This window comes from Rousettus aegyptiacus, unplaced genomic scaffold (assembly GCF_014176215.1).
Source record: "Rousettus aegyptiacus isolate mRouAeg1 unplaced genomic scaffold, mRouAeg1.p scaffold_m13_p_10, whole genome shotgun sequence".
NCBI lineage: Eukaryota > Metazoa > Chordata > Mammalia > Chiroptera > Pteropodidae > Rousettus > Rousettus aegyptiacus.
The window spans coordinates 94,233,086-94,251,465 of record NW_023416285.1 but is presented as its reverse complement, the minus strand read 5'-3'; the positions used below and the strand labels follow the sequence as shown (position 1 = coordinate 94,251,465).

At 41.4% G+C, this 18,380-nt stretch overlaps 1 protein-coding gene across 3 annotated transcripts in view; it reads left to right on the top strand.

The window, feature by feature from the left end:
• The window catches only part of CELF2 (CUGBP Elav-like family member 2), a 718,856-nt gene that overhangs the window by 49,971 nt on the left and 650,505 nt on the right, over positions 1 to 18,380 (top strand). The gene's annotated exons all lie outside the window — the stretch shown is intronic.

Here is an 18,380-nt window from a genome sequence, read left to right as displayed (position 1 = left end):
CATAAACGTGTCAGGCACCCGACCAAAGAAGACAAAGGTGGGAGCCTAGGACAGGCCTGGGAAGCCTCAGGCAGAGAGGATCCTTGGGGAAGACAGGCTGGGAAGCTGGGTTAAGGCCCCGTGCCTTTGTTTCCAGATTAATAATAGCTGAAATAGTGTGCATCCCTACTCTGTGTCATACACTGTGCGAGGTACTTCCAATGCATTTCTCATACGCATAATTTAATATTTTCAATAACCCAATAAAATAGGTGCTATTATTATCCAAATTTTATAAACTCTAAATGTCCCTTGTCCTCATATCCTTCATGTAAATGATCTAAAGAGGTGGAGCTAGGATGGTGTAAGAAAGAGGAATAGCTGCGTTTATCTGTTTATGTGCTCACCCTAAGATGCATAATCTATACAGCCTCTTTGATTTGTTAGCTAAAACAAAGTACATGAAATTAAATTTATTATGTGACTCTATCATCTACATGTAACTCCCAGGGTTCTACCAAGGTGTCCATGGACTTTTTTTCAAAGCCACAAGCAGGTGTGTGACTTGAACACGTAAAAACCGTTAGGCTCTGCAAACTTACCCTTCTGCAGCTACCAGATGACAAGGAAAGCAGGACCCGGGGCAGCTGGGCAGTGGGGGCCCGCACTTGGCCGCGGTTGATGAAAGAAAATGGCCACAGTCTAGCCAGGGTCTCCCAAGGTGGCGGCATCCTGGTGAGGTCACTTTTACCTGGGGGCAAGGATGACAAAAATGAGCAAGTCCCTCGCATTGGCTGCACCCTTGGCAAGTATTGCTAAATTAGTCTTCCTCTCATGGCCTGTTCTCCATACATGATACCAGAGTCTGTTGGCCAAAATACGTACAAGCACTCCACGGAGTAATTAATTCTTCCTGGTATCAAAGTGTCCAGGACATCAGATGAACTGTCAGTAGGATACTTGGTCAATATGGACTCAGGAAATAGAATATCTGGCTTGATTTTTCTTTAATTCGTTCGTTTAACAAACATTGAGAAATGTTGGGTTCACACAGGCGAAATAGATGCTTTACCATATCACTTCTCAAACTTTGACATGCCAGTTTGAAATGCAAGTCTGCGTGAATTGGGTATAGCACGCAGCATTTTCCAAACTCAGGACCACTGGAACCATCCTCACACAGAGCACACAACATCCTGTAGGGTACTCCACAGTCCACAATAATGAAAGGTCACTAGCACATTCTTGTTGAGGAACCAAAGGTCATTAATTATATTCAGTGCGTTTCTTCCTTGGGTGACGTTAGCACAGTGGTCAGATGTGGATTAAGTGCAGGACAGAGGCAGGCAAACAGAAAGATGCTCCATGTGGAGGTCCAGACGAAAGGGTTGGAACTATTTCAGTCTCCCCTGATGAGAATAAGAGTGACATAATTCTCTCACTGATACCTTCAGGAATGGGCAAATAGCTTTTTTAAAGATCTGGTACAGAAAAGTGCCTCCTCATGGGAGGTCAAATGTCCACTTCTGACAGAGCCCTTTTGTTCAATTTCTCTTCTTATCTGTCCCATGCAGTTATTTCAGGCCATTGAGCTGTAATGCAATTTATTGGATTACAACATCATTTAGTAACACTCCAGGCTTGACTATACATGAATCTTTAAATGGGCATCTGGAAACATTTTAGATACTTCAACTGCATGAATTTAAACCATTTTTAAAAGTGGGTTAGTCTGCAGGTGGCCACTTACATCCACTGTACTTCATCTTCTATTGATTAACAGTCAGAAGGTGACCTGTTCCCAGAATTTGGAGGCATCTTACTGGAGTAATGTATACTTTTGTATACATGTAAGTTTCTAGGGAGCCAGTGAAACTCTGTTAACTTAGTATAAAACCAGCATAAGAGACCCCCTCAGCCTCTACCAACAAAGCCACCAAGTCCTAGTGTCAAAATAAGAAGTCGATCCTTGAGGCTGGGCTGGGGACATCATGGATCTAGTTGCCCTCCATTCATTCAGCTAACATATATTTATTGAACACAATTCTTCATTAGTAATGGGGAAGCAACAAGCAAAACTGATATAGTCTCTGCCCTCACAGAGACGGTGGTCTAGGTACAAGCTCAGTGGTGGAGCTGTGCGGGAGTGAGAGTGGAGCCTCCAAAGCGGGAGCCCAGGAATTACCCACAATTCCCATCTAGTGCGTGAACGATTTCATAGTTCGATCTGGTTGGTCAACAAAACAGTGGGATCATTTTAGACTTATAATTGGTCCTATCCAGCTTCAAATGCAAGTCCTGCCGTGAGCAAAATTGCTACAACCTTGCATTTCTGTAGCTAGACTGTTAAGTATTAATGAGTCGGGCATATTTAATTCAGATTTGCACAAATAGAAGTTGTGTACAGAGATATGTAATCTCTACTTACATATCTTTTTGGCAGAAAGGGCTTTCAATGAATGAAGTCTTCCATGGATAGTTGGTACTTAAGAAATGTGAAAGATCAAAATAAAATGTGAGGAATAAGAAAACTAAAGTGGCGAAAAATATAAAGAACTAGAGCAACATTTTGCTCTTGAGCTCAATGTGTTTTTCAGAGGGCAGAGTTCATCAGAGACGTTTGAAAGCCTGTGTTCTCCCTCCCTCTTTCCCTCTCTCTCCCCTCCCCTCCCCTCCCCTCCTCTCCCCTCCCCTCCTTTCCTCTCCCCTCCTCTCCCTCACTCTCCATAAATCTAAATGAAAAATAATCTGAGATTCAGAGCTCTTGAGGCTGCAGTCAGTCCCTGCTTAGTATGAACACAAGATGGACAGACTCCAAAATAGATGCTCAGTCGTTATCAACACCATTTGCATACACACGAGACTGCCAAGTATATTGAAGACAATGTGTGACCTTAATTTTAAGTTGCTTCAAAGGAGATTTTGCTTTCAGAAATAATGGTTTAGGAGACAGTCTTTAGGAATGATAGAATTTTCCCACCAATACCTTCAGGAATGGATACATAGCTTTTTTAAGAGATTACAAACACTGTCTTCTCTTTTCCATCACAACAGTGTTTAACTGATTCTTCATACTCTTTCTGAGGATGTGACTATATACTTTTAGCTAATAAATTACCAAAGTTGTTTTAAAATTTCAGATGAAACTTATAAGTTTTTGTTTCAAACTATATGCTTTGTATTTCTTGGGAAGAGGGGCAATATCAACCACTTATTTAGGTAGTGCCTGGAGGCCTTATTTAATCTCATATAGATAGTGAACGCTAAGTCCTCCTGTGTATGTGAAAATGCGCGTGTTTCTTGTATCTCTTGTCTTAGTCATAATCATAAAGGATTCTGAAATGCTCCTGTATTTCTAAGTTGCCCACCTCTTTGTTAAGAAAAATCTTTTAAAGATTTGCTCAGTGGGCATGTTAGGTCTTTAACCCAGTTATTAACCAAGTGTATACCCTTTACTCCTCCAACTATCACTGCAAAGACATTATAGAATAAAAAATAATAGACTGTCACATGCAAAACAATATTCTAATTAAAAAACCTCTGTGATTAAATACGTAAAATTTATCGTGAAGGTCTCTTTTCTGGAATTAAAACTTCAGCTACAGTTATATGGAGAAATATCACCAGTGATGTGCGAAGGAGCAGATGGGACTGGTCTTCACCGTCCCAGTGACATCCTAGTCAGCTCCTCTGTACACCTCCACGTGTCGCTGTTTGACAGGCTCCCTCTATCACTGTTACTTGCCAGCCCCATGAGCTTTCAGGTGACCACACACAGCAGATACTGATGATGGCTCCTACACCAGCTATTCGGTCCAAACGTGTGTACATCCGGCTGTCTGCGGGATGTTTCCACTTGGACGGTCAGCTGACATCTCAGGCTCCACAAGTCCATTCTGAGCTCATCACCCATCATCCCAACCCTTTGCCACTTCCTGTTCTTCTTTTACTGTATAAATATTTGTTGAATAGATTAATGTATGATTTTTCAATAGTTGCTAAATAAATATCATATAGAAGATGCACTTATTTCTATATATAATGAAACTTAAATTGGATAGATTCTTTCCAAATAGAGTAGAGTTCTTCTATAATTTCTAGAAATCACAGGCCAAGTACTTGGGAACTGGAATGCTAGTCATCTGAGCAAAAAAAGCAAATCCCAGGCTAGGACTGGAGTAAGATGTATTAAACTCATGCCACAGTTTATAAATCAACTGTGGTGTTTTCTTCTGAACCATCCAAGCAAAATATTACAATTTCATTACAAGAAAAAAGAGATCCAGATGTGTTTCTTTGCATAAGCACTAACATAGAAGGAAAGCAAGTCAGTTAATACTTGGCTGACCATCTTCCACCACTTTGGTACTCAGCGATGCCACATTCCAGTGATGTCTGAGGCTGTGAGTACTCTTAGTTAACCAAGCTACAGGGTAGAATAATGTGTTAATGCGCGATGCTCCTTTTAAGAAAACATACACCAAAGTGTATGTGGAATTTATTTGACTCTTCCAGGTAACTCAAATATTTGAGTTCTTCTAAAAGATGCTCATATTTCTTTCATGAGTCTTTAACTTTTTACATAGCTGGAACCCCAGAGGGCATTCTGGCTAACATCTAATGAATCTCAGTGATTGGGGAACCAATCTTTACAGGAAGAAAAGTACCGTTGCTTACGTCACTGTTCTTTGGGGTTTTGACACCCTCAGAAGGTAGTGCATGGGAAGGGTCAAACTGTCATGAAGGAGTCAGTGTGGAGAGTCCTGAGTGACCAACATGTCTTTGAGTTGTCTCTATAATCCTCGCTTATAAAAAGCTTTCATTTCAGGGAAGGCAGCAGCAGATTGACTCTATGACATGTATACTGAGATTTTTCATTTAGCTTTGATATGAGTTTGTCATTCATTATCTCATTCTGTCTCCAGAGAACTTAAAGGACTTACCCAAGATCACAGTTAGTGGAAGCTCTTAAATTAATTTCCAGCTCGTTGTGCAGCTTCCCTAAACAAACCACCCCAATAGATTTCATTTTAATTCATAGATGCTTGAATTTTCATAGTTTGAGATCTCTTCCTTTCCTTTATTATCACAAAGTAAATGTACCAGGGAGGGGTACATTCACCAAACTCTGGGAGTAGAAGATGAGAGTCACAGAGTAAAAGGCACAGAGTGCTTGAAGAGCGAAAAGAAGGCAGAAAGGTGATCCTAGGAGAGCAGACGCCTGTGACCTTCCTCACTATCATGTAGCTGGTTGACAGTGATATTTAATATTTTGGGGGAAGGTTGTCTGTGAAACGAATGATATCTATATAACATAATGAGAGAAGCCTCTAACTTGGAGGACTAAGAAACTAATACACTGAGCCACCTGTCTAAATTATCAGGAGACTCGGGGGGTGAGGAATCGGATGGCACGGCCCCCACCGAGGAGTCTGTCTCCAGTGCAGGCCTGTGTCAATGCTGCACTGATGTTCAGCCCACACTCGTTGTGATCCATGTCCTTTTATTTACTGACTGATGACACACACTCCTGAAAAGACTTGTTGTGCTGCCGCACATGGCAATATTTGTTTGAGATCCTTTATCACCAAACAAGTGCAACAAGAATCCAGATAGTTCACTCATGACCCATCGGTATGGGAGAGACTTAAAGGACTATATTTCGATCTTGAAAACAGAATTTTGTCCTCAAAAACTTTATCATTACTATTATAGTTTTGACACTAGTATTTACCCAGGAGTATCTATCATAGCACAGCCAAGAACGATAATTGAATGAGGAATTGATTTTTATTATATCTAATAAAAAGCAGCTCATTATTATTATTACAAATTGCCCTTAATTATAAGTGTCTGGAGACTGTCTTATCAGCCTGAGCAGGATGGAAATAAGCTACAGATACAATAGCACGTCCATGTCTATGAGTTAAATGTGTATGTTCGTTAATGGCCATGTCAATTAGCATTATGGCAGATTTCATCCATTTCACTCTCCCGGACAGAGTGTAATACTGCTGACGAGTGATACTCAGTAGACATGTCATTTATTCTGTTCTGTAATATTCAGAGGTGCGTTAACGCTGAGCCTGGTGCGTTCCTTCCAGTGAATGGAGATTCCGCCAGTCTCCCACGTCAAGGCTCCGTCCATAAAATACGCAGCAGCTGTCATACTCTTTTTGTACATCAGTCTTGAAGATTAGCAAACTGTTTACTAGCTGTATTTTGGAGACCACTCATTTTATGAACAGGTCATCCTGCCACCTTTGTATCTGATTCCTTGGTGGACAAATGATGTAAATGAAATCTACACCTGTCTCTGTCGGAACACTAAAAAATTCCAAGGCGAGGAAAAAACCAAATCGCTCCACCCCAGAGTCTTCATCACCAACTCCGAGCCAGACTCCAAGGCAGTGCCGACATCTCCAAGCTGTGTTCCAGGGCTAGTCTCCGTCCTCAACACAGCAGCTAAGCATCGTAGAAGCTGAATAATTTCTAGAAAACAGTGAGTGCTGAGATGAGCTGGGTATATTAATAAGGAGAAGTTTCTGAAGCCACGAATACAGTATGCTATTCACTAATTCTTTTTTTTTTTTAAACTACTTTCAGTGTTGAATTGGTACTGTTCTTTTATCTCAGATGCAGAATAGAACAGTCTGTTTAATGTCATGTCTTCAAATTACATAGGAGCAACCCAGCGGGGGGGGGGGGGGGGACCTACGCCTGCAGCTGAATGCTGCCCCGTAGTATTTATAATGCAAAATCGCTAATTAAGATGATGGTCAAGTGGTAGTTTTCTGCTGATATTAGCACAGAAAATCATGGTGTGTCTCTATTTGCTGTTACCTTATACGGCATCAGCAAGTTAAAAGCTAATGGTTAATTTCAACACCGGAAAGTTCAAAAATAAGCTACCACATCTTCTAAAGAAATGCATTTGAATTGGCATTCAACTAGAATTTGATAGCATCTCAGCTAAACTGCTATGCCTTTAAACTGCAGTCTCTCAAAGTAGAACACGAGGGCCATATACGTCAGAGTCAACTGGTGACTTTTTTTTTAAGATGTGGATTCTTTGACCTCGCTCAGGAGGGTACATTAACAGGAATCTACCTGTTACCAATGTCCCCCAGGTGATGTTCACGGACACCAGGCCTAAGAATCACTCTGTAAGAACAAAATGGAATAATTGAGCAGAGTCTTGTAGCACCTTTACGACGATAAAATAAGCAGCACAAAAAGCCCCATAAAAGGAAAATGCCGTTGACCAGGCTCTGATACCTGACCACGCGCTCCAGATTCTGCCCTCAGGTCCCACACTTAATCACTCTCCCAGCACCTCTTTAGGCAGCTCTGGACTCTCACATCAGCCACGCCAAATCTGCCACCCCAGCCAGTTCTGCCCGGTCCCGGGGGCACTGCGCAGGCATGCGCTTCGCTCGGGGTTGAGACGTCCTGACCTGTGAATTCTGCAGGAGGGGACTGATATTTAAGTCCCCTCTGTTCAGTTTCTTTTCTCACTTCTTTTAAAGTAGTGAGAAAAGAAACTGAATCAGTTAATCACCTATACTAAAATTTCCTTTTCGACATCATTCATCCGGAATTTCATCACGTTTGGAAAGAACACGGTGAACCAGCCATGATGGTAGTGAGCGCCCTTCAGCCCCGCGGGGGCCCCCGGCCTGTCACGTGCTCCAGGGCCTCTCGCGGTATTGCAGTTGCACCAAAGGCTGCACTACCCCACTCAGTCGGGGAGGCAGGCAAGCAGAGAGCTGACCGAGCATTTGGCGATCCCTAGATGAATACGACTAAGAGACAAGAAAGGACACAATTTTAAGTCTTGAGTTCTGAACATGCCTAATATTCAGTGCAGTAAAAGGTCCTCCAGATCTTCAAAACACAGTCAGAGTCTTCTCCGCTCTCATGCCATGGCTGTGGTTGAGAAGTGCTAGAATAGACAGGTCTTCTCATTAAAGTCCAGTTGATGCCACTGTAAAACTCCTAAGCCGTCCATTTGGAAAGTCTGTAGTAATCATTTGTTCCAGTAATTTAATTAACATTTTAGCCACACATCTGTCTGAAAACATATCGGCAGAGATAGAGGGGCTTGTTCTTGGGATGGTGATTGACAGGGAGAAACAGATTGACTTGGCACATATGTAGAACTCATTAATCCTCTTCAAGTACATTCTGGGGAAACATGGAGTTCTCTCAACAAGCTGTTACCAAAACAGCGCGTTCATTTGCACAGTTGGAATTTTAACAGTTTAAGTGGAAGTCACAAGTTTAGGGAGAGAGGCATATTCTCCTTTGATCGAGTTCTCCATGACTATACAACCTAATATTGTAAGCAACATAACACAAGTTAAAAAATATCACAGCATTGTTCTAGTCACTACAGTTTTAATATCTAAGATACAGCCAGCCAGCTTTAAGGTCAGTCTTAGATACAATTTGTTTAATGTTGATCTTCGAGTGTTAGTGAGTTTTATAAATCCTTTAGGTATCACATATTTGTATTTCAAAAAAATCATTTACTCACTAGAGACCTAGGAGCTTTCTGAGCTTTCTTGCTATATCATTGGGAGATTACATGCTACAGTGATACAAGAAGAAAAAATTAAAATGGAGCTATCATTTTCTTGAAGGAAATCAGTCAAACTGAAATGCAAATGCAGAGCAGCCACCCTCAAGGAGACACCCTCCAAATATTGGCGGGAGATTTGGGCTGATGGAATTTTCATGAACTTAGCTTTCTGGCTTTCTCTGAATGCTGTCTCTGCAGATTTAAATACATCTTATTTCAGAATTCTGGGTTTGTAGCTGAGAAGAAATAGTGCAGATGGCTAAATTATCCTCACTTGTTCGAAACCATGACAACTTACCATAATATAGCTTTAAACACCTGAAATTAATTAGAGTGCATTTGAGTGCAGAGCATGATTTACAGTATGGGCTTCAATACAGAGATGTGTTTTGATTTTAGGTTGTCATTTATTATTTTAGCTATAAATGTTGATCAAACAGACTTCGTTTTGTCTCTTAATGAAGACTATTAAGGGGCAGCGGGAAGAGGGTATTATGTCTGATATTTAGAGCTTATAAATTTTGGAAGGACCAGAACAAAGGGTTTCGTCATTGTTGTTGTTGTTGTTTCTTTGTTGTTGTTTTATAATCAGTATACAGACGTTTACTGATTATTATAGGGTACACTAACAATTTTAGGTACCTACTAAGGGCCGTTGAATATTTATGATAATGCTCTTTGAACTTTATTATAGTTCCTTCAAAAGCTGAAACTAGGTCTTATTAATCTCTTCACCTCAGAAGAACTTATAAAGGAAAAAGCACAATGTGGCAGAGTCAAAACAGACCGTGGCTTGAATCTTGATTCCACAGCCGACTAGCCGTGTGACCTTGGGCAAATGGTTTAACCACCCTGGCAGAGAGGGAGGACTCACAAATGAGGGAGACATAAAATCAGCGACAATGGGACAAAGCCTGTCCCCAGGCAGGGAGATTTCTTTAAGGAAATAAATAGGGTCTCGGTATGCTGAATCTGAGATGCCGGTGGGCCATCCAGGGGAAAATATGTGGAAGGTAATGAGGAAATGGCAGGCCAGAAGAGAGCCGTACTATACATATGCACACTCGGGAGGCACTGGAAGGTGGCATTGATTTTGTGAAAGCGAATGAACTCACCAGAGGAAAGGATATACAGAAAAAAGAATAAGGAGATCCTCGTAAAATGGAAAGAACACTAGCAATGAAAGAAACCGAGAAAGGACAATCTGAAAATAGGAGGAAGATCAAGATCCTACCCTTCCACAGGGAGTTCGAATGGAGAAAGTGTACCACAGCATCAGATGCTTCCAAGTGGTCAAAAAAGGCCAGGAATGGAAAAAGAAAGGCAAGAAGTTAGCAAGAAGTATAGTCAGGAAAAGGCACTACGTGTAGACACACTTTTAAGAAGTTTAGGGTGAACAGAGAAGTGAAAAATGGCACAATGATTTGAGGCAATACAGAGAACTTCTTTTAAAGTTGGGGGACCCAAGTATGTTTGTTGATGGAGCAAAGAACTCAGAAAGAGCAATTGATCGAGAGAGTTTCCAGTGGACCAATGAAGAAATAAGGTGGGGGACAAAGAGTTAGAGTGAGCTGGGGAAGAGGGGACCTTCCTTTGAGCCAGAGGGAGAGAGAGTAAAGGGAGATGCAGGTCAATGTTACGATGGCTCACTGAACGACTTTTCTCTTTCCTCACCGGTTACTCTGTGCTTCTCTCTCCATCCCCCACCCTGTACACACTTATCGAATATCAGGTAAAATCCATTCTTTGAGAAGAAAAGAACATGTTCATTTTAAAAAAAAAAAAAAATGATTAATTTCAGGCCACTGCAGCATTTCTGTGAAAGAATTCAGACATCATCCTGATACAGCGCTGTAGCCTGAAAGAACTGATGGACTTTGGAAAAGGGGCGATTAGTTCCTTCCCCCAGTAGTGTTTGCCCTGGGTCTCTCCTGGCGGGCCTGGGCAGAGAAGGTGGTCCTTTGCTAGACTAACTGTAGAGAGCATTCTCATTGGCTTTCAGAGAGCCGGGACACTCACCTGTTAGGATTTCACTCATCACAGTGGCAGCAAAAAAGTAGGAGAAGGTATTTCACCCCCACTTCCAGAGGGAAAAGGAAGATGCAGAGGGCACAGTTCCTGAACCAGGGCCACGTGATGCTTGGCTGCTGGAGCTGAACACAAAGCTCTGGAACTCCGACTCCTAGGAGATGATTTTTATGCCTATACCGCACCTCTGCTTTTACTCGGCTTGCATGGAGAACGCCTCCCAGTTAGAAATTGTACCACCAGGCATTAGAACTATGCTCAAAGTCCATCATTGAAAAAGGCTGGGGCATAATAGAAGGCATTTGAAATAGCTCAGCAAATACACATGTTCAGTTACAGAGCTTTCAAAGTAAATGACTTGGCTGCTTGAAGCAGAAAGTAGGAAAATAAGCCAAGCTAAATAAGAGACTCTTTACTAGATTTTTATTTCTTTCCCCTCCAGGACTCAGGGAGGACTGCCAGGTGTCATTGTAGCGAATTTTAGGAAACAGATTATTGCAAAAGAGGTAAAAGGAGAACTGGACTTTTCTGGCTCTTATTTTTTTAAAAAATATATATATATATGTTCCAGCTCTTTCCAAAAAAACCTTCGAGGTAGTAATAATTCCTCTTATTCCTGTATCTCAGTTTCGAACAGCAGGGTTAGTATTATGAGCCTTGCAACTTCTCGGCTTCTCTTGCCGGAGGCAACCCTCCTCCGTTAGGTAAAGAAAGACTTCAAGATGGAGTGTTAATTCTGTGATACAGTCCACGGTGTTTCATCACGAAGTCTGGAAGCCTGCATGTCAGTACACACAGCGGAATGCATCCACCACCAAACCAAAAACCCAAGGACCAGGCACAGTTTAACGTGAGACTCGTGGCTTTTAACACCCGCTTCATCCTTATCTCCTGCACACAGTTCCGGGCTCCAGGCCCTGATGCTGAGATCCTCTCAAGAACTTTTGCTGTGGGGACTGCTCACAAAAGCCATCCAGAAAAATCTCCAGGCTTGCCTGCTTTCCAGCCTAATGTCTAAGCTGGGCTTGCCTTTACGTGGAGCAAAAGGGCTTTTTTTTTTTTTTTTTTTTTTTTTTTAATGACTACAGAGGAGGTTGCAGAAGAGCAGGGAAGGGGACCTTGACCCTCTCAGTCCAAACCGACAAATGTCATAAGCAATAAATTCTTCAGATAACTTCCTGATAAACAGACATAAAAAATCTGCACAGGGACCACTGGACTTCCAAGAAAGAGTCCATCTGCTTCCGCCAGTTAGAATGGATGAGGCGGCCGGGACCACACCCACTGTGAAAATCCTGGCCTCCTTAAGTGTGGATGGATCTCTTGGTGTGGGCGTTCACGCTCATGCGTCCTCCCCGATGACCCCATCCGCATCCTGAAGAATTCAGTGTCCTCTTGCTATGCTGGCCCCCTCCGTGTTCATCCAGTGCCTGCCGAAGTCCCCTGATGCCCACTGGAGTTTCTACCCACCTCATAACCCAAAGCCCCACTTACACGTGTAAGCTGATATCACATTTCCAGACTCTTCCTAGGTTAATAAATATCTTATACTAATTTAGGTAAATTTGTGAATAAATGTCAACACTTTCAAGTGCTGCCTCTCCCAGATAGTGTTTACATCTTGTTAGGATTTGTACTTGATAATATCGCCAGTCAAAGGAAGAGGTCAAAGGACAATAGACTAAATTGTAACAGAGCTGATAAAAATGGCTACCACTTGTACTTAGACTAGCTAGTGTTCTAAGTACTTTAATGGATAGCATGACATCTAACTCACATCCGCCTTATGAAGCAAATCCAGTTATCATGCCCATTTTTACAGATGAGGAAACTGACAGAGAGGGTTAAGTAATCTCCCCAAGGCCTCACAGCTAGCAAGTGTAGATGGATGCCTGTGTGCAAACACAGGTAGGTGAGGTGCTAGAGCCCCGTATTTATTCCCTATACAACACATTGGGCAAAGAGACTTTGCGGCGTGTGGAAATAGGCGAGAACAGGCAAAGGCTGTTTATTGAAAGTTTGCTGTAGCAAAAGAGTCAGTCACCGTTGTTTGAGTTTTGACTGAGATGGAAAGGCAGGGGGAGGAGCAGGAAAGCTTTATAGAAGGGAAAGGGAAGGCTTCAGGAATGCCCGACGGGAGGCTGTCGGCACGGGGAAAGCTGTCGGTGGGCTGGCCACCTGGAGGCGGGGCTGCCTGTGTGTTTAGAGGTACATGTTTGGCTTTCTCTGGTTGGTCCTAAATTAGATGTAGAGACAAAAATTAGAAAAGCTGTCACTTATTGATTGTTTCCTAGACATTTGAAGCCAGCCGTTAAAAGAGTTTTGTTTGACTTCCTGGACTGTGTCTAGAAATAGTGGTTTGACTTCCTGCAGGTCTGACTTACGGAAGCTGGCTTCCTGAGCTGGTTACTGGAGATAATGGGTTAGTTTCCTGGACTGGTTGCTGCAGATAGTGAGTCAGAGTTCTATTTTTATATATACTTTGGCCTCGTTGGTTTGTATATTCACTCTCTCAAGCAGAATCATTCACTTGCCCCAGCATGGAAGGAGGCCTCCTCTGGACAGGAGTCTTCCAGCTAACAGCAGATCCTTTCGCTGAAGCAGGTTTGTGAAAACCTCTTTGATTTCTAGCAAAGAGATGTCTGTTGAGTTCCCTGGTGGTGATCTCTCTTACGCTGCTTAATATCCGTCTGGTGGTAAAGAGTCAAAAGACAGAAAAATTGTTAGTCTTATCCATAATTATGCCCCTACAATACACGTCAAAGGTTGGCCAAGGTCTTAACTGGTAAAGAAGAAGGAGGAATTTTCTCTTGCCATTTCCTCCATCTCAGCCAAAACACAGAGCTCAAAATCACGGTACAGACGAGCTGGAGGAAAACCAGCCCCGAAGACTTGCTCACTCCAAAAGACAGCGGTCCTTTTCGGCAGCTGGTCACCTGCACAGCAGCCCATGGTTTTTCATTACATTAGCAAATAGTTCTGTTTGCAACAGGACCAGGCATGTCTCAGAGGAACCCAGTATAAACAACACGGGTGGGCAGTACATATTTCCTGAGCACCTACTCTGTGTCTGTTGTGATAAAGAAGTAGAATGGAATAGTCTGGCCTTCAGCAGGCCCCACTGCTTTTATGTGAGATACTATTTTTCATCTACTAAACCAAATGATAAACAAATTCAGCACAAAGCATCCAGTGAGTTCTGCCTTGAGAAATACATGAGCCCCTAATGAGATATGGCCCTAGCTGTGATTTTATTGCCTCTTTCTAACACGAAGTTAATATGAAAGTGCTTGCATTTGGGGATCCAAATCAATTACATACCCACAACAACTACAGATGTATGTTCTAAAGACATTAAAGGGATGCCAGCATGCTATTATGAATGTTCTGATGTAACAAATGCTAGTGACCAGTGTTAAAAACGGAATCAAATACAAAATAAAAGACTAGGTCTTTCCAGCCATCAGGTGAGCACAAGCCCAGAAGCGCATTCCCCTTTGCCAGTCAAGGCGGGTGAAATGCTGAGGAGATACGTAGTGTTTGGCCAAGGCCATGATCTTACTCTTCTGGTCAGGTAGCAACTGGGGACCAGAAAAGGGTCACAGAGAGTGGATGTGAGGACAGTCTTGTTACATGATGTGCAGTTTGGTGAACCTGGGTTCTGACTTGACTCAGTTACTACTTAGTGGAGTGACTTTGGGCAAATCACTTCCCTCTTAGGATTTCAACGAAGTACCTGACAGAGCTACATAGGTAATATATGTGTGATATTTTGTATCAATTTGTACATGGACGTATAAAGCGTTTTAAAGTAAAATTAAAATATCCCCTGTAGAAAACTATTAGTGTACTATTACTAATATAATACACTAAAGTGGCTACATAGAAGAAAAAATGAGTAGATGATTAAAAGAAGAAAAGAACGAGCCTAGAATGTGTCCAACCTTCTCACTGTAATCTATGGAGACAGAGGTAAAAGAGAAGAGCATTTTCCTTCAGGAAGCCACAAATGTGACAGAAAAGGAACTGTGAGAGATTGCTCACCAGCGCGTGTTGAAACTGGTCTAGACGTCCCTTTCCTACACATAATCGCATATGTAAAATGACTCCTTGTTTTGATAATCTGTTGGCAAAGAGTGACAAACTAATTTCAGCAGTCTTTCTGGGCCCCTTGAATAAATGTGTTTCTATGTCTGAAAGAAAATATTTTGTCCAAAGTCATCTTTAAGATTCTTAAGCCCAAAGTGCCTGGGTTCTGAACGAATCATTGTCATGCACACAGCTCAGTGAGTTTTCTGTTTCTCTTTGATACACACATGGAACTAAGCAATCAGCCCATGCAACTCCTTGGCCCTTCTTGAACACTTGAAGAATAAAATGAGACCATGATAAAACCTGTAAGATCGTCTTTCTATTTTTAACGTAAGGATTCCCATTTCTACCTTAAAGTATTCTTTTGTGATTTATTTGGAAAGCCAGACATGCTCTATGGAGAAGTGTGTAGGCACTGGATAGGTGTAAGTGTGTTTGTGTGTATGTGTGTAAAGAAACACAATTACACATCCCCACTCAGGTTACAGTATTTATTCTTAGATATTAACATTCCAGTTAATCTAGGCTAGTAATCCTATAACTGGATTTACTAGATTTCTGCCTGCAATCAAAAGAAACCCAAATAAGGCCCACTGCAAAAGAAATGACACCAAGTATGTTTCCCTAACAAAGAAAAAGGGTGTTTCAATTAATGACAAAGATGTTTTATCATATTAACAATACATGATAACCCTCTGCATTCTCAACAATAAGCCTGAAAAAAAAAAAAAACACAAGCTATAAAAAAATTGATGCTTTTGTTAGATTTTCTTAACTTCTAATCATAATTTATTATTGAGTCGATATCCTCAGAATAGAAAAAAAATACACATATATGTTTATGCATATACATGTATATATATGTGTGTGTATGCATATGTAGTTTTTTTTATGTTAAGAAAGAGTGAAACTTCAAATAGAATACAGTTTTTTAAAAAGAGGGAAGTTCAATACTGTTAGGACGAGCAAGGTAGCAAAGCCACTCAAGAAGGCATTTGGCGGTGCTCTGAGAAATAAAAGCAGCAGACGCATGAGTTCTGCCAGAAGCGGCCTTTCAATGAAGAGCGTATCTGAATACGTTCACGTCTGTGGTTAAAAGCACCGAGACAAGTGGGAATACGCCTGTGGAGGAGGTGTGCAATTTTGGCCATATTCCTGGAGAAAGCTACCAATCCAGTGAGGTTCAGAGAACAGACTGTGTGCCGAAAACCCTCAGGATATAGGATGACACTGATAACAATCAGGGAAAGAAATTTGACAAGCACTTTTTAAAAATTGTTCATATCTAAGGTACCTGGTACCAATAATCCACTCAAAGTAGCTTTAAAAGCACTGGGGCTGTATATCCAATGACTGTTATCTACAAAATCGCCAATAAGAATTAAGACCTTTCCTACAGATTGCCATTCAGTGGCCGTTATGCAAATTCACACAGCATAAGATAAGGCGGCACTCATCATCAAATCATCTCTATATTGCTAATTATACTCGCTAAATTTTGATGAAAGATCTATAAATGGTTTAACAGATGCCTTTGTTCACAGAGTCCAGGTAGATATCCTTTCCAAGAACTCGTTTTGATTATGGTCATTTGAACTGGGTCGATGCCGGTTGTGGGTAGAGGGTTTTCATGGTCCTTGGTGAGTTTACATTTAGGACACTTAGGTAGACGAACCTTGTATTGTTAATGATAAACTGACCACATTATAAATAAGCTGGTTATAAGTATTTGAGTCAGAACACATCCCACTTGTACATGGCCATGTACTACGGGGTAATGAGCCAGCTCACCCAGCCAATTACATGCCATAATTACTCTCTAGTCAAGACCACAATATATTAGAATGGATTCATATGTTATAGCTAAATTATTTTCCTAACTTTTGTTACAAAGTTGCTTGATATAATCTTCACCCAAAAAGTTAGGAGAAAGGAGGAACAGGCACCTAAAAGACATTATTTTTTTTTTCCATAATGATTCCTTGAAACTAGATTTTCAAGGAAGCACTTAAGAACAAAATTGATTTTGTGTGTATGTTGAAAGGTGAGGATCTTGGAGAGACACGTGTTTTACATCCTGACCCTACCTGAATACTTGCTTATCAGGAAACGTCCGTTTCCACCTTGTCATTGTTTTACCAACGTGGCAACCTGCCTGAGGCTATGTGACCAGCCAGGCTCTACACTGGGTTAGCACACCACACTGTGATTGCCTTAATTGGTTCTGCAACTGGCAGAATTATGTTTTGTTCAGCAGTGGATTGTATTTCCACTGATATTTCCAGCAAAAGAGTTAACAGACAGTTGCTGGCTTGGCTCACCAGTGGATACCACAGGACGTACAAAAGCAAAACACGGAAACAGGAGGTCCTATGCCTTGTAGCTCAGTGCCTTTTTAATATGCAATTTCTTCTTTAAGTGTATAGAGCAGTTGCCTCTTTTTGCACAGGGAGTCACTTTCCCTCGTGAGAGCCCCTCGGTCTCTGTGGAAATCTCACCACAGCTTATCTATCCCTTCTCCCAGGACACTTCGCTGTCTTCATCCTTTAGAACACCAACAAGCACAAGTAGCCTTACAGTGCAATGATGCTTTTTCACCTTGGCGATAGGTTCTTTTAACGTCCTTTCTCTGAACAGCTGATTCTTTAAATAGGTGAAACTATCAGGCCTGCTTTTCTCTAACCTTTATTGTTGAGCAAGTTTTTTTGCTCTGTTCTATATGAAATATCTATCATTTCCACCCTCGAAGAGCTAATATTATATGACATAGACTATAAGCATATGCATATGTTAATCCCATTTACAACATGCAGAGACGAATAGCATTTATACAAGTTTTGGAGTTTAGCTTCCATGGAAAGAAAAGGCAGCAAGTTGTCTGTACTGTTGCTCTGCGAATTTTTTAAAATGATAAACAAATCACATGGCAGTGGGAAAAAAAAAAAAGAAAGGAAAAGAAAAGAAAAAGTAGCAAGTCATAGGGGAGAGAACCCCAGATGGTCAGCCGGGGACTATTGGTTCCAGTCCTGGCTCCAGCACTAATGAGCTTAGGACGGTGACACATCATTTAATCTTTCTGGGGCCCCGTTCCCTCATCTATTAAATGGACTGGAGAGTCTCCAAGGCCCCTCTCAGCCTCACATGCAATCCGAAATCATTCATTGTCAACCTCCCTATTTATAATCACTGCTGCGAGCATGCGTTTGCTGGTTCTCGTTTCTTCCTGAAACGGATTTGTCATCATCTCAGCTCCCACTACGGCTGAACACCAAGGTGAACACCACGGTAACCACTCAGCCTTTCCAAGTACAGAGAGCGGTGGGAGTTGGAGACACGAACCTTGAAGGCATTTTAATAAGATTTTTTTGTTTTTATTATGTGTCTTCTAATAAATATTCTGACTGTAGAAATAATTTGGTATGTTTCACATATTTGAACTTTGACGGTTTGAACTGAAGTCATTGTTTTGTTGTTAGGAGAATCATGGCATTTTGTACAAGTAGATATAGGTTTTATCTTCCAGGGTGGATCAATAATTTTCCTTTGGCTAAGATTAAGCCATGATTTCTCATTTCTTAGAAAATCGGTCAGTTTTCTCTATCTCTGTTTTGAGATTGGTTTTAAGTCATTTTAGTTTTCATAAGTAAATGTGTATTGTATTGTCTATATTATAATTCTTTTTCAGTGCCATGTATTG